The 24,195-nt window shown below is 41.5% G+C and overlaps 1 protein-coding gene across 1 annotated transcript in view; it reads left to right on the top strand.

Annotated features, from left to right (window-relative positions):
• Positions 1 to 24,195, top strand: part of Chst9 (carbohydrate sulfotransferase 9) — a 262,610-nt gene that overhangs the window by 205,551 nt on the left and 32,864 nt on the right. The gene's annotated exons all lie outside the window — the stretch shown is intronic.

Genomic DNA, 24,195 nt, shown 5'->3' with positions numbered 1-24,195 from the left:
TTCCCCAGGAGCCATCCACCATATTGTCTGAGACAGAATCTCTCCCTGGGATCCAGGGGCTGACCCATCAGGCTAGTCTGGCTGGCCAGGGAGCCCCAGGGATCCATCATCTCTAGCTTCCCAGAGCTAGGATGACAATCAAGTGCCACCATGCCTGGATTTTCCCATGAATTTGGGGTACTGAACCCAGGCCCTGGTGCCTGCTGGGAACACACCTACCAGCTGAACAGCTCCGCAGTCTTTCACATCTGGACTCGTGCCATACTTTTCTATCACTCTAGAACAAATAACCTTGAAATTGAAATAGATGCTTCTGTTTGGAAAAATCACATGAAAAGTTGCTTTGCTTTTTTTTTTTTTTTTTTTTTTTTTTTTTTTTTTTTTTTTTTTTTTTTTTTTTTAGTGTTCTTTTAAAAACACAAACGTGAACTAAGCTGCCCAGCATCCTCCAGTTCTGTGAAGTTTTTCCATTTGAACAGACGGGGGAGCTTGTAGGCAGCTGACACCTTGTCTCTTATATTCTTAAAAGTTGGCCCAATAGCTCAGTGATAAGCATTAGCATTAGCCTGGGTGACCAGTCTTGATGAGGGCTTTTTAAAAAATGTAGATTTCAGGCTGTGTAATGATCCCGCCATGCTTCACTAAGAGAGTAGTGCAGAAGGAAAGACGACCCAGCAGCCCAAGGACTGCGACATCCCAGGAAGCAGTAGATCACTGGGTTCCATGCAATGCTTTGGCTGAGTGAGATTTTTATCTAATAGTCAAGCATCTTGAGACCATGGAAGGAGCACTGTATTTAGAGTCAGACTGACTTAAGTTCGAATCTGGTTTGATGAGATAGTGTTCAGACCCTCTTTGTGCCAGGAAGGACAGTCTGGAACATTACATACCTTCAAAATTTATTGAATGAATGAACTAATTAATTAATTAATAAGCAAGCAAACCAATAACTTGTTGAAGCCTCAGCTTTCTCATCTAAGGGATGGTGTCAGGAAACATCCACTTTGGAGCTTCAGATAGTCTTACGACTCTATAAACAGTTCTTTCCCTCCAGCTCTGGTCCATATCACTGATTGCTGGAATTCTAAGGTGTGCGGCACTTCCTAACACCTGCCACCTCCTGGCAGACTCCTGTACAGACATTCCCCCACAGTGACTGTCTCTCAGTCCCCGAGGGAACCCCCCCCCACCCCACCCCCGCCGCCACACACACACACACACTGTCTCCTCTGAGTTCTGTCACTGCCAAGCTGGCCTTCAGCCGCCCCAAGTCAAAGTCAGTGTCTACCATAGATGAGACATGGTCACGCCCCAGTTGAGATGGATGGTTATTTACAAAGGATCGTTTCCAAAACGTAGGGAAGAACTGGAGGGAGCTGAGAGGAAGACTACAGTCAGAAGAGTGGGAAGAAAGTGGACCTCACCACAGGCTGTGCAGGGCCCAGAGGGTGAGATGGGAGTGCTCCTCACGGCAGGCTGCACAGGGCCCAGAGAGGGAGCACTCTGTAAGGATCTATCTCCCTTGAGATGGTAGAGCCTTTGAGACCTTTCTCCCCACACCCACAGTGATGCTGACTCCCCCAGAGCCTGGGATGTTTCTCCCCACACACGCAGTGATGCGGACCCTCCCTCCCCTGTATTCCTGTATCTTTTGCATCTTGACATATCACTAAGGCAGCCATCACTCTAGAGTTGTCTACTTCTCTGCCTTCTAGTCCATGGGGAGGAACCACTTAAGTTTTCGTTTTCTTGGTGTCCAGCTGAGGGCCAACACAGAGCAGACTTTCAGTCTTTCAGTACCTTGAAAGTTTGAATGAATGAATGAAGAGTAGATTTATACTTAAATGCAAAGAAGAAATGGTATATTTGAAGCCTAAGCTATGTTTTATTATCCAACAGAAATATAATTTCTTCACATAGATGTTGTACATCTATTTATTAGAAAAAAAAGTCTTTTAGTTTTCAAGCCTGGTATACTTAAAAGTAACAATTGCTTCCCTCTCAATAGGTGTTAAAGTATGCCCCATCTGACTTGTTCATGTTTAATTATATGGTCATGTGTGCTTCTTAAAATATACTAATTAAGCCCACTGTTAGAATACAAAGTGAATATTGTTCTATGGTGTTGCATATAGATTCAATCTTATAGTCTGTAAAAGGAGCCAAGGTTGCGCCTTTCCAGTCCTGTCAAGGAAGGCAGAAATGAAGTGATGCAGGCTCAGAAGTGAGGAGGTTGGCCTCACCACCTCCCAGTGACAATTGTCTGCATGTCCCCTGCTGTCAGCCACAGCCATTGTCACCTGCACAGTCTCTTGTCACTGGGTGTGGGAGGACTGAGTGACAAATGTGTGGGATGGGCCCAGCAAGGTCATGGTGTTCTGTAACTGCTTGCTGAGCACCAGACACGGCTGCCATCGTTTTACCATTTAGTTACCAAAACATAAACAAGGTGAGAGACAAATTAGGAAAGCTATCAGGCAGGCAAATGTAAGAGCACACAGAGATTCCTTAGACAAGAAAGTCAGAAGAGTGAACAGAAGAGGGCCCAGGCAGCATACGAATACTGAAATACTCCAAGGTTTCTGACAAAAAATGAAGTCACAACACTGAGATCACCTAAACAGTGTTTCCTTTTAAAATGGCTCTTTTTAATCGCAGAGTTGATGGAAGTCATGGGGAAATGATGTTATTACTGCTGAAGTGTTCGTTTTAGACACTGAGTCAAACTCAATTTCACTTCCAGGACTCTGCTCAAAGCCCCTGCATGTAAACATCATTGTCCTCTGTGCTCCCTCTGATAGGACGCAAACTAAATGATAGAAATGTCCCTAAAATAAAAAATTTCAAGTTTCGATGTATTAAACAAGTTGACACTATTTAGCCTTTCAAAATGATACAGAGCCAGGAATGGTGGTTCATAACTCTAACTCCAGTACTCAGGAGGCTGAGTTAGGGGAATTGCCCTGAGTCTCAGGCCATCCTGGGATGGCTTACAGATTAGAATGTGTCTCAACAAAATATAAAACAATATGAAGCTAGTATGTTTAATGACATGCAAAGGTTTTTGAGTGAATGAAAATATTTACAAACTACATGTATTAAGATGATACCATTTTTTTGTAAAGTAAAATTAAAATGTAAGGGAGAATGTGCCATAAATGTTACCCATTTGTCTTCATGCAACTTGCATTCTTATCACATAATAAATGAGGCTGGTTGCTTTATAAAGACATTTATTTGGCTTATCATTGTGATGACTAGCATGTTCAAAGGACATGACACCAGTATCCTCCCAGCAAGGTAGAAAAAAAGGAAAGCAAACCAGCCCTGTGCAGAAGGGCTCCGCTCAGGAGTTGCTCTCTTTATTATAACCCACGTTAGCCAGAACCAACTACTGCACAAGACCAGAGTAAAGTTCTTCCAAAGCCCAGGCAGCCAGTGGCCCATCTAATTTACAGTAGGCCTCACCTCTTAGCAGCCCCACAGGCACCCCAACCTGGACACACTGTGGACCAGCCTTTCAACACAGGACCCTGTGGGAAATTCACTCCAGCTGTACCCTAACCACAGCACCAGCCTTACCGGTAGGAGTCGGGGTGACAAATAGTTGTTGGTTACTTTCACCTGCGTTTTCTAAACTCTTCCCAACAAATAATTGAGTTAATAATAAATAAAATAAGAGGGTAGGGCAGCCATGCTGAGTGTTTATGTCAATTCAATTTTCCTATTTAGTTTGAAATACAGTCTTCTATATTACACGTGTAACAGAACTCATTGTAGAAAACTAGAATGTGGAAAGAAACAAAAGGGAAAAATGGCCCCCGAATCCATTACCCATTTAAATCCGTGTAAGGTTTTCCGAGGAAATATATACATTTCAATTTGTGTCCTCGTCATCATTTTCAACTGGCTCCTGGATAGGCACACTGGGCAGCTCTTCTGTGGCTTCTCTAGCCGGTCCTTCACTGAGAGCCTCCTCCTGGGATGTTCTCGGGTTTATTCTTTCTCAGCCTGGAATTGTATATGCTTTGTATATGCCCTTTGAGATTTCTCTACAATAAATCTTAGGAGTGAATCCATGTTTTACTTTTGACCTTTGTAAGACCCCTTAATTAGAGAAAAAACTGAGTCCAGCAATTACAATTTGAGTAAGGTAAATGCCAGTGACAGGAAAGCAAAATTAGACCCTCTTGAGTAAAGTCACGGCTGCATAACTTGAGATCTACATTCCTGGGGAGAAATCACTGTGACCATGAACTCTCTGCTCCACTTCAGCCCTGGTTCCCAGTGCTACCAGGTTATTCTTCATGGAACTGCTTCCTGTTTAGCAAGCCTCAAATTTAGGGATTCTAGCCTCTGACCCCGCCCCCCCCACACACACCCCTTGTTCCTGTTCTCTGGGCACTATTCACTCAGAGCAGAGCTCTTCATCTTCATGGGCCATTTCACGTTTGCCCATTCTTCAGCCACTTTTCTTCTAAATCTAGTATGGACCTTCAGCACCTATGATCAGACTCCCTCTTCCTCAGGAGCTCTGAGTCCCTGGAACCTTGCCCAGAAAGATGGAGAAGTACCCCACCCTGAGCATGGATGCCATTTTGAAATTGTCTTCTCCAACAGGAGCTGGGCTCTGCACCTTCATGCACCTAGTCCTGTTCCTGTTAGGTATTCTAACCATCAGAGCCCTCTCAGAAGCCTCACTCATGTTTACAGTAGACTGCTCTTCTCCAGCATAGGGTGTGTTTTCTCAGATTACCCCCACATCCTCTACTCTCCTGTCTTTCCATATCAGGGGACGATATATCCCTTCTCCCCCTCAGAACAAACACATCTGTGCCACAGCTATATTGGCCACAGTTGTGTGACTTTCTTAGGAGTCAATTTCTATCCAGTCCAGAGATGACAAAACCAGACCAAAGGATCCTTTCCAAGTTGAGTATGGTGAGCTAATGTGTTTACTGGGGTTCCTTAGAAGAGTATGGTCTCAGACAGCTGCATCACTGAAAAGTCACCTGTGCAAATTACTGCCAGTTATGCCATCAAAGAGTGACCCCCTCCCCCAGTGTTTGTTTATTGCTTATAGAACCTTGGAGAGGACTTGTGGGCTCCTACTTTCTGAGGACATATTCCTCCCAGAGACAGCACCTACACAACATGGAGATAATCACTCAAGTACTTCACTTGGGAGAGTACTTGCCTACCTTGTGCAATGCCCTGGGTCCCATCCCCAGCATCACATAACCTGGGCACAGTGGCCCATACTTGTAATCTCAACATTCAGAGGTAGAGGAGGCTCAGAAGTTCAAGATCACACTCTGGCTACAAAGCGTGTTTAGAGCCAACCTGAGATACAGAAGGTCCATCACAATAAAAAGAAAGAAAGAAAGAAAGAAAGAAAGAAAGAAAGAAAGAAAGAAAGAAAGAAAGAAAGAAAGAAAGAAAGAAAGAAAGAAAAAGCAAGCAAGAAGACAGGAAGAAATGAAAGGACAAACTGGGACAACTTAATGGAGGAAGGCATTGTCTGAGCTCACTGATTCAGGGGTCTCAGTTCATCATGACTATAAGCATGTGATAGAATAGAACTGTGCAAGTCTCGGCCGGCCAGAAGCAGAGCAGAGCCCTAACAGCAATGAGGCAGGGTAAGATACATCCCCTAAAGACAGCCCCGCCTCCTGTGACCCACCTTTCCCAACCAGAATCTGCCTTCCATAGCCCCACCACACCCCAATAGTCTGCTCAGATTTTGAATTCATTAATGGAATAAATCCTTCGCCATGTCAGAGTTTTGTGATCTGATTGTGTCTGTAAATGCCCTCATACTCCCTTCCAAATGTGCCCTACAGAGATCTCCTATGGTTTTGTTAATCCAGTCAGGTTGTCAAGATCAATTATCACAGGACCGCTGGAGCATTATCGCTTTTAACTCTAATTTGGTAAGTCCCAATAAATGTAACACACACACACACACACACACACACACACACACACACACACACACCCCTTGGCGTGCTCGGTAATATTTAGGACTCTAAACTGCTGATCTCTAGCAGGAATAATAAGCACACTTAAGAAAGTAGGGCCAATGGCAAATGGCTTAACTGGAATTGTCTTTCTCTTTGATGTGCACATTTTTCCATTGACATAAAATTTCTGGATTTTGGCATTCTCTTTTTTTCTTACTGAAAAATTCAGTTTTTAATAATATTATGTGCTTATGATACTTATTTCTTATCCTGTAGCAAACTTAACCTAGCCTCAGAGGCAGGCATGGTAGCACACAGGAGGCAAAGACGGACAGGTATCTGTGAGTTCTAGGTCAGTCTGGTCTACAGAGTGAAACCCTGTCTCAAAAAAAAGCTTCAAAACTATAACCCACAATTTCTACCAAAGGTAAGGATGCTGAGTGATGCCTACAACTTCCTTTCACTCTATTTTTAGTGTATTTCATGCTTAAGTTATAAACTGCAAACAGAAACAAAAGACTTTTCACAGTGACTTGAATTTTTCTTCTATTATGTTTTAGGCTTTTTCTTGTTTTGTTTTTAGCAGTTTAAACAGCTTCTTGTTAGTGTTCAGTTTAGGATTCACACTCCAGACCTTTATACTTAGAGTGTTCACCAAGTGTGCTCAAATTTACTCAAAATTCACAGGTCTGTGGCAAGGTATCTGCTAAGGAGCTCACTCCTAGAGTGTCCCCTCTGTAGGCTCCACACCAACCCTTCCCCATAAAACAAAAAACAAGCCAACAAAAAGAATAAACAAATTCATCTCTAGTTTATTCTTTCTGCAAACGTAACCATATGGACATATGAGGCCTTATCTCAGAAAAGTTGCCTTGCCTTGCTCTCCATCTTTTATTTATTTGTGTGAATGTGTGTATACATGTCTGAGCACACACACCATGGCAAGCGAATGAAGTCAGAGAGTAACTTGTGGAAGTTGTCTTATTCCTTCCACTATGTGGATAGCAGGGATGGAACTGTGGTGGTCAGGCTTGGTGACAAGCTCTGGTATCTGCATAGCCATGTGGCCAGCCCCACTTTTTAATTAACAGTCCTCCAGTGAGTACCTACGTATGAGTTATTCTTTGTGTTCTTTGCTATTACGAGTGATGCAATCATGCATGTGCTTTTGAGGGTGCACCAGGAGTCAAAAGGTTAGCCAAGGAACAAATTCACAAGTAGTTTTATTAGATTCTCCAAAATCCTCTCACCAGCCATGGAAGAATGGCTCCTTCTCACTTCCTGGTTTCCTTCTACCCATAACACCACGCCCTTGTTCATTTTCTCCTACCTTCCTGCCCACACTTCCTCTTACCTTTCTGCATTCCTCTTCCTCTGATCACAGCCCGATTTCTTCCTTCTCACATGTTCCATTCTTGCTGAATAATATCCTCCATGGTTGACCTCAATGAACTCCTGTGCCATAATAACCTCTACACCCACATTTAAATCCAGACAGCTTCCTTAAGATTCACAGTCACATGTCCATCTACCTGCCCAATATTTTTATCATTAGAGGCCCTGACATTACTGAAGCAATGTGTAAAGTAGAACTCACTGCCTTACCCTGTGCTCTTTGAATGACATCAGTCACCCAAACACTTGGCACATTTCCAACCTTCTGGTTGTTCTTGTTTCTCTCTCACACTTCCACACTAAATCAGTTTCACCTCCTGCACATTTCTGAAGTGGGTGTCCCCCACGCATACATCTTAATGTCATTCATTCTCTCTCAGGACCTTCTTACCTCCTCAAGGATGCTGCATGTGTCTTCTAGCTGCTTCCATCTCAATTCTTCCGAAAATCATCTCATCACAGCTGTCAGTGAGACTTTCAAGGATGTATAAAGAATATTAAGAACACTACACTGCTTAAAGTATTGCATCTACATTTACAATCACTGCTGAATATTTAATCGGTAAAAATGGTCGCGATCTCATACATTGTCTAATTTGAGTGGAAGAGGTCTCTGTAGTAATTTAGCATGCAAAGTGGTGCTCATTCAATCTTTCTGAAGCAGGCCTGTCCTAGGGTTAGTATTGGTTTAGAGACAGCAACTGTAGCTGGTTATTTGAACCAAGAATCAGCATTGTGCTGGAATGAACAGCTTTTTGTATAGCAAATTTTTCTGATCATAGGAAAAGGAAATTCAGTGTTAGTGGTGAGTTTAATCAAAGCAGAGAGAATGGAGTTCCACTTGTGTGATACTGTGACTGGTGGTTCAAAAAACCAAAACATTGTTGACCTAAACTTTGCTAGGAGAGAAAGATGGATAAGGCCAGACAATGAGAGAAGACAAATAACCACCTCCGACTCTGTGTTTAAACTTACAGTGAGATAAACACTAGCACTCTAGAAGAATTAGTATAGTTTTGTCTACAGCATAAAACTGCATAGGCTTATGTTCTCTGTTCATGTAAGAAAAAAAAAAGAGAAGGAAATTTTATAGAATGAAAACCACATAAATCATCTAACAAATCATTTATAAAATTCTTAAGAACAGGTTCAGGATGTAACTTGATAGGCACAGCACTTGCCTGGCATGCATGTAGCCCTGAGTTTAATCCAGTACTGCATAACCAGGACATGTTATTACACACCTGTATTCCCAGAACTCAAGGTAAAGGAAGCGGGGTCAGAAATTAAGATTATCCCCTATTTTACAGAGGGACTTTCAAGTCAGCCTGGACTAGACACCCTGTCTCAAAAATAATAAGAACTGTTTTGGGCAGGTGAGATGGATCATTAGGTAAAGGTGCTTGTCACCAACCTGACATGACTTGAGTTCCATCCTCCCAGATTCACAAGCCAGAAAGAGACATCCAGCCTCTGAAATTCTGAAAGCTGTCTCCTGACCTCCGCATGCTCAAGTTCACACACACACACACACACACACACACACACACACACACACACACACAGTAATTGGTTTCATAGCAACAAACAAATTTGACTCTGCATGTATTTTTTCCAAATAGAAGTTTTAAGAAATTGACTCTATCACCATTGGAAACCAAATAATCAGCACACTGCTGCTAAATAAAAAGAATGACTCTCAAATTCCAAGAGACTTCCCTACAAACAGTAAGATGGTGAGATTGAACTTTGGTGCTTATCAGTGTGGAATGAGCTCTCTGTTTTAAATGCAAAAGACAAGTAGGAGTCTTACCAATAACACTCTGTGGTTCTCCATGGAGGACACCAAGTTTGTCATTTCTACCCTTTTCTCACAGATTCCTACAACAAAATTCATTTGGTGACACCCCATCTCATCTGAAAAGCCATCCCATCTCCATCCCAACCAAGAGATAGAGCAATTACTGATGACTTCTGAAATGTAAAGTAAGCAAACAAATAGAAAATACGTATTAAAATTTAGGGAAATTATATAAATGTCTCAAAATCAGAAGTCTATCCATTCATATTGGGATCATATAGGAAAATATCTAATAGGTTGAGTCTGGAAAATGAAGCCATAGGGAATCAACTAAAGATGCCTACTTATGTTTAGTCTTTGCTACTTTAACCTCAAGCCCATGATGTATTTTAGGTTTGCACAGTGCTCCTTTGGGAAGACCACTGAACAGGTCACAGTCTTCAATTTTTCTTTCAGACAATATTAACCTACACCAGCCAAACAAACTCTCTGGAGATGTACTGTTACTGTGTCTATTAGGTTAGAAGAGTTTGGGAGAGTGACCAATAATCACAGATGAATGACCCTTCAAACTAAGTCCAGCCATATGTGGGTGACTGTTGGTATATGGAACATAGATAATTTAAAAAACTAAAACACCCACATATCGTGCTTGTAGACCCTAGCAATCTAAATGTGAGTTTAGTAGAAAATTAGGAGTTCAGTACTCTTGACTCAGCTGGCTTCCCCAACAAGAATGAAGAGAATAACATTTTTTTTCCTTTTCTTTATTATTTTCTTTATTTGTTTTGTATGGAGGAGCTCATGCATGTGTATGTGTGCTATGGAGCATGTGTGCATGGTTGTGTGAAGGTCAGAGGAAAGCCTTTGGAAGTAAGTTCTCTCCTCCCACCATGTGGGACCCAGGGATGGAACCCACGTCATCAGACTTGACAACAAGTTCCTTTACCTACTAAGCCATCTCACCAGCCCGAGTGACATTCCTCTAAACTGCTTGGCAATCCAGGGCATAGAAGTCATGGGCAGAACTGGGATTCATATCTATGTTTGCATACCTTAAAAAGAGTGGAATTCCAAATGTTTTGATTGTTTATTTGGCTAAGCTAAAGTTTTTGACCATTTGTCAACCATTTAAATTTGTATGATGTTTCCTTCATTTCCCATTGAAAGTGAACAGTAGCTTGAATTTTTCCCGACTCCCCATCAATCCAGAGCAGCAGACTTTGCTATCGTCCTTATTCTCATGCTTCTTAACCATCCTTGAAAAGAGATAGCATCCGACTTCCACACAGTCTGCTTGTTAACCTTTGCTTGTTTGCATAGTCCGAAGGAAAGGGATCTCTGCTGACTCCCTGGAGCTGCCAGGCCCGGAGCTAAGCCCTCTACCTTAGTGTGCTTGTTGACTCACTGAAAACAGATGTGTGGCTGTGTGTGTTAGCCTTTTTCACAGATGAGAGAGCTCAGAGAGGTTGGGTTCCACCTGGTGGCCCCCAATTCTGGATCATAAGTGAAATCCTTGTTCTGCAGTCTGTTCCTCCCAGAGCTAGGCTAGCCTCCTTAGATGTGTACCAAATTTTAAGTGGCATTTTTTTTCCCTTGGGGTTGTTTTTTGAGTAGAGGTTGTCTGGGGTTTGGAAGAACTGGGGCTTTCTTGTTGTCACAGGGTCTCATGCTGTCCTGGCTGACCTCTGACTTCTTGGTAGCCAGGATAACTTTGAACTTCCCATCCTCCCTGTTCAATCTCCTGGATGATGGGATTATTACAGGTATGCACCTACATACCCAGTTTATACAGTGCTGATGTTGGAAACCAGGGTCTTGTGCAAACTAGGCAAGCATTCTTCTAACCAAGCTACATCTCCAGACTGTTTTGATGCTTCAAGAAAAAAGGTGACTGTAAAATTTACATTCTATACTCCAAAGAGTCACCAAAATAATTAACAAAATGCAACTTTATCCAATGTTTTAACTATTTGTGGACCTTTTTATATTCCAAATCCAGAGCCTTCCACCCCACAGTCTCTCCTCTCAACTCTTCACAAGAAACGGCCTGATGTTCTGAGCTCTGTTCTGAGCTCCGCTCCTCTGCAAGTGTCTTACCATTATTTTAAAATTTGGGAAATGCTGAACTGTGCTCTCAACTCCTCTAGCGCCCTTCTTTCAATTGTCCTTTTCTTCCTGTTTTTACTTTTGCATGAAGACATCTTCTCCCAGTTAACTGAGTTTCCGGTGCCTTCGCTTTCTCTCTTTCCTGCTCCCCCATCCCTCCTTATGAACTGTCAAGGTAGAGTACCTTACACTCATCCAGTACCGCTCCTTCTTCACAGAATTCCCATCCCTCAGCCATGCCACTGCTGAAGGCATCTTCCTAAAACACCATTTTAATCATTCCCAAACTCAAAATGTTCCAGGATGCCCCACCAAATCCAAGTCAGTAATGATCCCTTATATATAAATGCACAAGTCATATGTTCATGACACTAGTCCAAGATACACTTTTCAGTTCGTGTTTAAATCTTCTCTAGTACACAACAGCACTCTGACCAAAGAGAACCTTCCCTTCATTGTCCCATACTCATTTGCTGGCTTGAGATGGAGGGACATGTTTGGGGTTTCGGTGTGTGTGTGTGTGTGTGTGTGTGTGTGTGTGTGTGTGTGTGTGGTCACTGTGTGTACTTGGCATAGGTATGTGTGAGTGTGTGCATGCACATGTGGAAGCCAGAGGCTGACTTCAGGTGTTACTTCTCAATTGCTCTCCGTCATTAAATTTTGATTCAGCTAGGACAGCTGGCCAATGAGCTTCACGGATCCATCTTTCTAGCCCTTCCCATTCTCAACGCTGGGGTTACGGTCTACACTGCCTTGTCACCTGCTTGTGTGGATTCTGGGGGTCCAAACTTCAGGTCATCATGCTTTCGGGGCAGGTTCTTTCCAGACTGGGCTGTTTTCCGAGCTCCTGGAAGGGGATTTTGCTCTTGCTTTTCCTGCGGAGACTCTGTTCTCCTCCTCAGCCTCTGCTAACCCCACTCAGAGTTCAGATGCACAGATCCTCCACAGATCCTCCCCAGATCCTCCACAGCTTCCCACTGTCTCACATCTGCGCCAACCTCGTGCAAATTTTCACTGTCGTTCTTAGAATCAAAGACTTTAAGCAGGGAAAAGTACACTTAGTCGTTGCAACCCTCGCTCCGCACAAAGACAAAGAAAACAAGTGGGGAGGTGAGGCAAGCTGTCAGCTTGCACAGACTGAAAGTGGCAGTCAGGACTGGGGGCGTCTGAAAGTGACCCCATCCCCAGAGCTGCTACATCGGGACTTCGGTGCGGTTTGCTTCTGACTAAATAAGCAATTTACTATAAATATCTGACAGCTCTATGATTTGGTGTTGTTTGTGTCTGAGAGAGAGTTCATTGTTCCCTCTACTTTATTTCTGCATCTCTTAAGCAGCTAACATGCTAACTTGTCTAAATTAGACAGGCCTTAAAATATTACTGTAGGACTAAATAAACGAGTTTTAATAAAGACAAAAGATCTCTACTTTGTGGAGACATCTGCAAAGTGTTTGGTTTGAAGACTAAGGCAAGTGAGAGTTTATCTAGACTTTTCTTTATATAAGCAATGTTGTTTTCAGTTGGTTCAAGTTTCGCAGTAAGTTCATAAAAATTTGAAAATGAATCGAGTGTCTCAAATAGGTTGATAGGCGGAGGAGAGAAACCAGCAATGCTTGTACGTATATTCTTCATCTGTGCTCTGTCCTGGGGCTCTGGACTTTTAACTCAAAATGAAATTATTTATAACTGTTATCGAGCCGTCCCTCAAGCCATCTCACAAGATGTTTTTTTTGAGAGAGAGCAAGTAATAAATAATTAGCAATTTAATTTTTTACCTTATGCCTATAAAATGTGCCTGGGTGCTTTTCTGCTTTGTTTTCACGGGTGTGTGTGTATACACATACCTAGGTACACCCATAAGTTGCAACTGACATATCTGTGCAACTCTTACACCACGGCTCTCTTTTGAAGCATGTATCACCGTAGCTGCAGAGGGAAGTTCCACAGTCATGACGAGAATTACAATTCATTGCTATGACAATGATAATTGGTATAGCGATCATCGTGCTATTTAAAGCGCAGATCTTACGCCTAGCTTTTTCTGCAGTAGGCTTGTAAGCAATGACAACACATCGTAAAAATAAGAGAGCAAGCTAGTGGCTTCATGTGATGCCTAAAAGTCTCTGCTTCTGGATAGCTCTCAGGAGAGGGTGGAAAACAATTGATATCTCCCCGGGGGATAAAAGCGGCAAGATAAACATGTCTGCAATATATGTATTAGTACAAGGTCTTCTTAGCCATTTGTCACAGAAATAGAATGACTTCAAACAACAGTTTACATCAAACTCAGTCTCAAGACAAAGAAACTGAGTCTTGACAGAGAGTGAGGTATCTGCTTGGCAAGGCAGCATCCCGAGCAACCGTAATTCACTTAGCCGCTGGGTTCCTGCACCCCTCATCCGTTTTCCTTTCAGTGTTTCAGGGCATTGTTGCTTCAGTTTGCACAGACTTAGTTGGAGGTAGGCACCATAGGTTTGATTGATACAGCAATTTGCATCTCAAGGCGGCACTCGATAAATACAGTGCCATGAAAGGCTACTCTCTCACCAGCCAATTTCCCCCTCTGGGCTGACTTTAGAAGCTCATTGATGTCACTTCCTTCCTCAGTCAGCAAGTGAATTTTCTTTAATTCTCAAGACCAGCTGTCCATGCTGTCAACAGAAAGTTATTAAAATTCCTTTAAAGTGAATAAAAATAGCCTAAAAGCAAATGTACTTGGAAACAGGAAGGAATCAGTATGCAAAGTCCACAAACCTCTGAGCGAAATAATGTTGATCCAACCAGAGATTTCAAGACGCTAGAAAAAAAATAATTAAAGGATGCTAAGCCACGCACTGCTTAATCTTTTATTAGTGAAGGTTTATACAGTTAGAATTTAGCTCCATAAATTCCATTTCTCCTTTGCAAATATGATTTGAATAAATTGGGGGATGATGTAGGTTTTCTTGAAGTGGGATTTCCTTCCTGTGTTATATCATGGGTCAAAGAACAGTTAAATGTCCACCAGTCTGGGAAGATCCAGAAGGAAGGGAAAAGATTATCTCCAGAATCACTGGAGCCACAAAATAAAAATGCAATTATGCTTTTAACTTATTAGGGTTTCAACAGCTCAAAGAGGGAGATCATTTATTCCATATACAAAGGGCCATGATAATTGGGCTGGAGAGACGGTTCAGCTGGGAAAGTATTTGCCACATAAGAATGAGGCCCTGAGTTCAATCCCCAGAACCTATGTGAAAAAGTCACAACATAGCAGCATGCACTTATAATTGCAGTGTTGAGGTGGTGGAGACAAATCCTGGGCTCATTGGCCAACCTAGCTAAACTGGAGTGTTCCAGGTAAAAGGTGAGGCCTTGTCTCCAAAGAATTTAAAAAAAAAAAGCTGGGCTGTGTCTGATTAGACACATAAGACAGAACTTTGGCCTCTACATAAGTGCGCGCGCGCGCACGCGCACACACACACACACACACACACACACACACACATACGTGTGCATAGATAAAATTTAATTTAATTTAATAGCTATAACTCTCAGAAGTGACCTATCTGGTTCTGAGTACCCCTGCATGGCTGTTCTCTTTACTTCCCCATCAGAGTTTGTCTTAGCTCTCAGTCTGTCAGCAGATAGACACCTACTTTGTTGCCTGAGTGTTGCATTACCTAGCTAGACAACTACCTGCTGAGCATGGGTGTGTTCCCAGCCACACACATCGCCCATTGTCATGACCTCTTCCTTGTTTGAACAGATTCCTTGACGACTGGGCTCATTCCAGACTTTTGTCTCTGAAACTTGCACTGAGTCTGTACTGCACCAGACCAGGTTGGTGCTTTAGGTTCCTGCCATCACTTAGCTAAGAGGTTCTGTCCATCGCCAGTCAAAGCTTTCTACCTACATGTACCTCACAGTACATCTGTGCCATGAAACTATCTTAATAAATTCAGAAGCATCCAAGAAAATGATAGAAATTTGACTAAACCCAGAAAAGAAAATTATATAATACTTAATCTTCATGAAAAGTGAAAGTCATATCCTAATCTACCTAGAATTAGTTCTTCATTTTTTTACTTCAGTTGCCGGAAGTTGGAATGTATAATACAGAACTGCTATACTATATAAAACAGAGTTGTAAAAAGGAACTTCTCATTTTGGATTGCTTTTCTAAGACAGCTTCTCCCTATATATGTAGCCCAGACTGACTTTGAACTTGTGATTCTCCTTTTCAACCTTCCAAGTTCCAGGATCTCAAGCATGTGTCCCCATGCCCAGCTTAAAAAATGATGGTGATGATGAGGATCCTTATTAATTGGCCGTTTCAATTTTCATGGACAATCAATCTGGAACTCTATTTGTTCCTTCTCTCATTATTGTGACAAAATGCCCAATAGAAGCCATCTAATAAAGGAAGGTTTAGGCTGACAACAATTTGAGGGGACGTGGTATGTCATGGTGTAGAAGACATGGCAAGGAGAGAGAGAGGTAAGAGTAAGGAAAGAGACAATGAATGTCAGTATTCAGTTCTCTCTCTCTCCTTTAGTCAGAGATATTAGACCATGACTTGTTGTCACTCAAATTCAGAGTGAATCTTCCCTTCTCAATTAAATCTCTCTGGAAAAAGCCTCACAGACACCTCCAGAGGTATGTATCCTAGGTGATTCTAAATCAAGTCACATTAACAAGGAAGATTAAACATCCCAACACTCCTGTGGTCAACTTGACACCCAAACACAACACTTTTGTAGCCTTCCTCTGCTGCCTCATGACCATCACATGATGCCAAATCCATTCAGTGTACTTTCAAACATCCCCACATTAATAATTCCGACAAAGTGCAAAATCTTTCTTCTGAGACTTTAACTCATCTTTAAGCTGTAACCCCTTTAAGATAAAAAACAAGTTATAAAGTTTTTGTATGTGCATGCATGGCCCATAATAAACACTCCTGTCCTGAAAGGGAAGACAGAGGTGTAGCAAGACAGAACAGGCCAAAACAAGAACCAAGCAGAGCAGGGAAAACACCAAATCTTGCAACCCCGTGTCCCCTAAGTCTTTCAATAGAATCGTTTGTCCATTGGCCAGTGTTTCCCAACATGGCATTTTCCATTTGTGTTGTCATGTACTCCGAAATCTTGATTGTAGAGCTTGTCAAATCAGGGAACTTGGACCTGTATCTGCCATCTGTCCCATTCTGTCCACAGCTATGATCTTACTGGGCAGGCTGTCCCTCCCTGGACAGGATCTTTACCCTTCAGCCTTCCTGCTTCCCTTCTGATTCACTAGACTTCTGAGGACATCTCAGAGTCCTCCCATCATTTTGCTCCAGACCTCCTCTTATTGCCCATTCCTTCTTGCTCTCTAGCCACCAACGGCTTTGTTTTCATGTCCACAACTTGTCCTTTCTGGCCGTTGGTTGGTTGGTTGGTTGGTTGGTTGGTTGGTTGGTTGGTTGGTTGGGTTTTGGGTTTGGGTTTTTTTTTTTCACAGACTATTGTCACTCCAAACTTGCAAGGCTGACTCTTGGACTTCTTGTTTAGTCTGGATATCAAAATCTTGCCGTTCTTCTTTGCTCGTTTCATTTCTTCTTAGGATATTTTCATCTCAGTCTGTTGTTTTTTAGTAACACTACCACAACTTGCAATTATTTATGTTTTCTTTTAAGGAGGCTTACCTAATCTATCATATAAATTCCTTAGAGTCAAGGACACACTTTTGTGTCCCCAAGACTCAGCCCACTGCTGGCACTTCCTTGGTATTCAAATTATTTTTGTGGAATGATAGTCCATATTTTTTAATGAACGGAGCCTTGCTAACTCCCTAATGTCAAATGAAGTTGTTCCTGATTCTTGTTCTAATGAAGGGAAAGGTTTATAGGTCAAAAAAATAATAGAGGGCCCATATTCCATCCTACAGTTAACTTCTGATGAATTCTAAACCCTGCCAAATACTTTGTGGGTACCAGTCCCTTTTACATTAGTTGCCAAGATGTGGCTAACCATAATTGTTAGATCTCATCTCTAAGATCTTTCATTACACCTATAAATAAATTCCAGAATCTAAAATCAACTGAAAGTGCATAGCGCTTTAGGGCCTCTAGTCCCAAGTATTTCAGTGAAGAAATTCTCAGAAATCGAGTCACTGACCCTACTGCCCCGGGACTTCTGTGCCTCCCCCACTGCACACTCTCATTGGCTCCTTTGTTGTTTGCTAGCCTCCGTCTGTCCATCAGTAATGGACACAGTCCTAGGCTCTTTTTCAGGAGAAATGGGGCTCTAGTTCACTGAAGCAAAACCATCGCCATATTGGTCCACCTTCTCAAATTCTAGAATCTTTCCTAACATATGATCAGGGGGCTGTTCTTGTAGTGCCCAATATTCAACAGTTACATGCTATCAAATTTCTCTGTATATGAAGAATAATAATTGCATATTTATACCCCAGGAAATAGGAATAGATACACTGTCTTACCCTCTACCCCCTCACACACACCTCAAGACTTTACATGGAGCACTTTCAAAGTGATTGATTTCTACAGAAAGGATGACGCTTAATGTAGATTCCAATACAGACACAGACATAAGCACAGATGAGCAAGGGTTGAAGCCAAGTTCTTTGGAAACAGGAAGGAAGATGTTTGGCAGCTACTGTCTTGTTCACAGTTGAGTCCCCAGAGCCCAGTCCTCATATGACTCAGACAAGCTGATTCAATAGTACCTATTGAATAAGTGACTAAGTAACGTCAGATAGGATCCTTTCTGGTCTTGATTTCCTGTAGCCATGTGTTACCAATTATTCTCAACTTTTCCCACATGCTTCGATTGATTTTTTCCTCTTTATCTCCCGCCCCACCCCCGGCCCTGTCTAAGCCCCAAAAACCATCTTCTAGTGTTTCCACCCCTATGAAAGCTCCCAACCTAAACTCCAGTTTCTCTCCACACTCCGTTCAATTTACTCACCATTCTGCTCTTCCTTCATATACCCTTTCTTCTGAAGAAGACCTAGTAGCTTCCAGCTTGTCAGCTGCTTCAAACATAAGGCAACTGACTGGTGTTTAGGCCACTCAACCCTCCATGGGCAAGGCGACTTCCATCCAAACCCTCTCATCTACACACACCAGTCACTCTCATAATCGTCTCCATACTCTATTCATTTTCGAAAGTCTGACACATGTTCTGTCTTCTCATGACTCTGGTTCCTGTTCCTCAAAGTCAGGTCCTATCTTTGAACTCAGATTTAATTTCCTGTCTTCATTGTATGACTGAGCATTGGCTTGATCACACCTATTGTATTAGTTACGTTCATGTTGCTGTGGTAAAAATGCCATGACCAAAACAATTTGGGGGGAGAAAGATTTTATTGGGCTTATGATTTCAGAGGAAAGTCCATGATGGCAGGGAAGTATGAGAGCAGGTGGCTGAACAGGAAGCTGAGACAACACGTCTTCAACCATAAGCATGAAGTAGAGAGAGTGACCTAGAAGTGGACTGTGGCTCTGAACCCTAGAAACCATCTGCATTGTTGTGCCTCCTTGAGCAAAGCTAAGCCACCAAGCCTCCCAACAGCACTGTCAACTGGAGATCATGTGTTCAAATACATAGGCCTACAGAAGACATTTCTTATTCAAAATATCACACCTATTGAAAAGATAAGGAAGGCTTCTCTAATTAAGATATTATCTAATAGAAAGCTATTCTAATCTATTCATTAAAAGGTTAATCACAATGCCATTAATATTGTTGTCCTGAATTGTTGATGATACATTTCTGAATAAGTTAAAAAAGGAATATATAGTGTTTAATGGCAAAGTATCTACTGGAAGCCTAGATTTTCCCCAAGACTAGTAACATTTCTTGGTCCTTTTCTGTGTTTAACAATCATTTCATTCATAATTCAATTGGTTAAAAACAGTTCTTGGTGGTTCATCTCTGTCATCCCAGCACCAGGGTAGCCAAAGCAGGATTGCAATTTTCACACCAACATGAGCTAAACAATGAGTCCTATGTCAGTCTGAGCTACATAGCAAGACACTGCTGTCATCATCCTCATTGTCATAATCATCATCATCATCACGTCATCATTCTCATTGTCATCATCATGTCATCATCCTCATTGTCATCATCATCATTATTATCATGTCATCATCATCCTCATCCTCATCATCAATCATACACTTCTTATATATTACAGTTTGCTCACTTTCTCTCCCTCTCTCCCACTTTACCTTGACTTTGTTGGTACCCTGATGCCCTTATGTTTATCTTATATTATTACCATACCAGCACTTAGGAGGTGTCTAACATAGCCAAGGTACAATATTAAAATTCTCACGCTGTACTCTAAGGTTTGAGATGGATACTTTCAGGTCATTAAATTATAGAAAACAGTTGACAAATGATGAATCTGAAGTTTTGAAGAACTCAAAGTTAAAAAAAGAGCTGGAATCTGAGCAGTTATATCACATGCTGTAACCCATCATCCAAAAAAAACTTTAAAACTGCAAATCATTGCAGATCTGTGCCAGGATGCAAAAGTTCTAGAAGCCTTTTGCTATTGCTTTATGTCAGCATTTTTCAGAGTAACAGATTCATAGTTGGTCTTAGTTCTCAAAGGGGCCTGTTATTTAAGCAGGTTAAAAATCACTGTTTTAAACTGTTTAGGCAGCAAAAGAATATCCCTTGAAGTTTTTTGTCAGTTTGAAGTAATTAATCAACTAATGTACAGGAGAAAGAGAGATGCATGCCATCCATGCACTTGCAAGAATGAGATGTAATTATCCAAGAATGTTAAACCTTAGAAAAGTCAGTCTCCTCAAATCCTAATGGCAATAGGTTGGAAATGTTGCTACAACTTCTCTTCCTGAATACCACTGCCGTGAGGACCAGCCTCCGACAGCTCGGGGTGTGAGGGGGGCTTACAGAGTCAGCAGACTATCGTTCAACTTGACTTTTCTCTCTGAGGGAGTAAAGCTTAGTTCTCTGGGGCCAGTGAAGGAGGCTAAACTTTACTCTCTGGAGCTGGTGAAAAAGGGAAAACACACACACTCTTCGGGTCTTTCTCTGTTTTCTCTTTGTTATTTACGTCTTTTCTTACCTCTATCTAGATGTATCCCTTTTATCTCTCTTGATGTCTTCCTTCCAACTGACATTTATTTTTCCCTTACAGCTTATATACCCCAGCAGAATCTTTCACGCAATATAAAAATTGCAATGTGGTTTACATACTATTTTTAAGTGAATATTACAGTGAATACAAGTAAAAAAAAAACATGTTTTCTATATCCCTTACATTATTAAACATTTTACGTATTACAGGTGAAAAACAAATTATTTCCGGGAATCCACATACATTCATATCCAAGCAACATGTTATAGATTAACAGAGTGTAAGCAAGCAAGGTATTTTTCTCAGTTAGTTCTTTTACTGGCAGGCTGCATTTTGTGGTTACAAAGTAAGGATCAATTATTTTATTATTTGTCTCAAAAGGTAATCTCATAAGAAATCTTAGACGAATCACAAACCTAATCTTTTATATATAAAAAAATTAGTCAACTCTATTCAAATCCTCAGGGTGCAAACCCATTCATCAATTTTTTTTTTTAATCAGAAAGCTGAGGGCAGAAATGGGTACAAGGAATTAATCATCACCCTTGATCACCAACCCATCCTAGCAAGAAAGATGCATCAACTAATAATAATTGGGCTGCTTCTTTCTTGATCCTTGACCTCAATGAGTCCCCCACTCAACTATGTGCCTTTATAAACTTTAAATTGTTTTCCAAGATTTTCTACCTCAAAGCCATTAACAAAAACATATTAACATAACCTTATTATTATTTAAAGTTTTAGCTATGATGCACACTGAAACCCGTGAACACATCTCTCAACATTAAGAATAAAAGAACTTGAGCTAACTTAGCTTGTGGGGCTCAACTGCTTTTCTTAATCATTAACCTAAGCCGCAGTCTATATGGCTCCTCAAGAGAAACTAGCTATGTGACAGTTCCCTATTTTCTATCCTCTGTGGCTACTGTTTTATCAGGGCAGGGGGTAACACTTTCAACAGTACAGCTTAAAAGGAAATCACCTTCGTGATAATCCACAAGTAAATGCCCAGTAGAATGGGATATTTCCAAGAGATAATCATTCTACATTAAGGGCAGTGGGGATGTCCCCACACCCATTCACACCGTGACAGATACCAGAGAAAAATGGCAGTGACAGACATGTAAAGACACAGCAGTTGCAAGAGGCATTCTGCAACCAAAGCACTTGGGAGCCTTGTCTATCTGAGATTCACACATCAGAGTTTTGCTTCCTGGTGGGCCGATCTCCTGAAGTCAATTGCCACCTGCTGCTCCTCGTACATGACCACCAGCACCTGAAGGTCATAAATAGACCACAGGGTCTCAACATCATGTTCAACAATGGGTAAGCCAATATGTCCACAGCCTCCTTCAGTAGCACATTCTGCTCCACTTATTAAAGACACCATGCAATGAAAATATAAAGACTCTAGGCTGATAATTTTTGCATCCTATCGGCTCTCCACTCCAACAGACTTTGTGAAATGTTCTTATTCCCCTGACTTTGTAGTCCATTTAAACCAAAGCATACAAAAGAAGGACCAAGCATGAAGCAGACAAGATGTTCTATCCAACCCAGCCATTGCTGTGTGTTAAGAGTAAAAATGGTGCCCTAGAACACTGGTTTTCAATGGTAGATCATGTAAAATTGGACAAGATATACAAAGTATTCTATCAAATGATTTCTATTTATTGCAGTTGTTCCCTGGAGATAATGTATGGGGAGGGGAATCCATAAATTAAGACTAGCCACAAGGCTGAGTGCAGCAGCCACGGAATTCTCTCTCTGGTCCTTAAAGCATGATCAGATTAGAACAGGAGACTTTCTTAGAGCTGATTTCCTATTGCTGTTATGACAGATCACAATCATCCTGCTAGCATCATCAGTACTAATGGGGGCTAGGGAGATGGCTCAGTAGATATGAGCACTTGCTGCTCTTCAAGAGAATCTAAATTCTGTTCCCAGCATCCACATCATGCCATCACCTATAATCCCACTCCTGGAGATCCAACACCCACTATGTCCTCTACAAACTCACACATGCACACACACACACACACACACACACACACACACACACACACACACACACAGAGGCATATGCGTGCCCACACACACACCTTTAAAAAGTAATCAGAATAATAAAACATTTTTCAGGATGTGCTGGAATTTCTCCCGCCCCCCCCCCCCTCTCTCTCACACACACACACACACACTTACCTTGACTTGGGAGAATTGGTCTCAGTACTCCCAAACTCAAAGGATGCTCACGTTCCCTGTATATATTGGGTGTTTGTGTAAAGGCAGCAAACTTCCTCCCACACACTTCAATCATGTCTAGTTCTTGTTCCATGCCTAGTACTGCAAATGGTCCCCATGTGCATCATCTTGGGAACAGTAATAAGAAAAACAATCTGTGGATTAGAAATCCACAGAGCCAGAAGTTGACTGTACTATAATGTTGGTGGCTTAAAAACCAACCACACAGATTTGTCATTGTCGTGGCTCCAGAGGTCAGAAGTTCAGGGACTAACAGCAAGGTATTGACCAGCTGCGCTTGTGGGAGGTCCTGGGGGAGGACCCATTTCTTTCCATCCCCCAGGTCCTAAAAGCTAATTCAGAAGCTTTCCCTCAGAGCATGTTGCCTCCTCTTTAAGCTCTCTGCATATAACCTGATAAAGAAATCTCAACATTAAAACATACCAAGAGTGTCCAATGGAGATTTTAAAACAAAGAAAATCATTTTTTATTATCTGCAACCTCCAAGCTTGGCCCCTGGCATTTCTTGGCAACAGCTTAATCAAACAGTCCCTCTCAGTACTCCATTCTATTTTCTGTGTTCCTTACATCTCTACTGTGCCCTGAATGACACCTGGAACGGTACTGAATTCTTACCAAACTTCAATGTATACTAATTATTGGAGGATTAATTAAGTTAATTAATTAAACTGGAGAGTTTCACTTATAGATTGCATCTTTTTAAAAAACAGACTACCAGATTCTTTTTATTACAACAACAATAATAATAATGTACAATTGATGGGAGTCATTTCTCTCCTTCTAGCATAAGGAATAGGGAATCAAATTCAGGTCCCCAGTCCTGGCGGCAAATACCTTTACCCGGCAAGCTATCCTGATGCATAGCCCACAGATTAGCAGCTTCTTCAAAGACTGAACATGCAACTCACATTTATATCCCTAGGTATTTATTCCAGAGAAATAATTATTTAAGTCTCATTCAAAACATATACATTATGTTTACAGCAGCTTTCCACTGCGTAGCCAAACCTAGAAAGCACACAGTTAGTAGGGTGCATCCACACTGTGGAATGGGGCTCAGCAAGCAGAGGGAAACGACTCTCCAGACACACAGCCATGGGGATGGGATGCAGAGAGTCACACTCGGCAAAAAGACACCCAGCCCAGAGGGTCATACAGCACATATGATTCTATAACATTCTTGATTGTAAGATGATATCCCTGGGACGATCTGGATAATGGGTACAAGGAATTTTTCCATATTATTTTTTGTTTAGGTTTTGTTTTTGAGACTGAGTTTCACTCTGTAACCCAATCTGACCTCAAACTAGTAATTCTCCTGTTTCATCCTCCCAAATGCTGGGATTGCAATCATCATCCTGCACAACAGGACTTACTACTGTATTATCTGACTCTGCAATTAATTCAGTTAAGGTTTATTTTCAAAAGACACGTTAAATAAAGTATTTACCATAAAGCTGTTCACAAACAATAATTTTTGTGCTACCAAATTTCTTCTTTATTTTCCTTCCTGGAAATTTATTGGTTTTTAATTTATTATAGCCAAAGAGTTTATCTCCTGTTTAA

The sequence above is a fragment of the Peromyscus maniculatus genome, chromosome 19, assembly GCF_049852395.1.
Source record: "Peromyscus maniculatus bairdii isolate BWxNUB_F1_BW_parent chromosome 19, HU_Pman_BW_mat_3.1, whole genome shotgun sequence".
Taxonomy (NCBI): Eukaryota; Metazoa; Chordata; class Mammalia; order Rodentia; family Cricetidae; genus Peromyscus; species Peromyscus maniculatus.
Note: the sequence above shows the minus strand (reverse complement) of the source record. Positions and strands in the feature narration are given on the sequence as shown.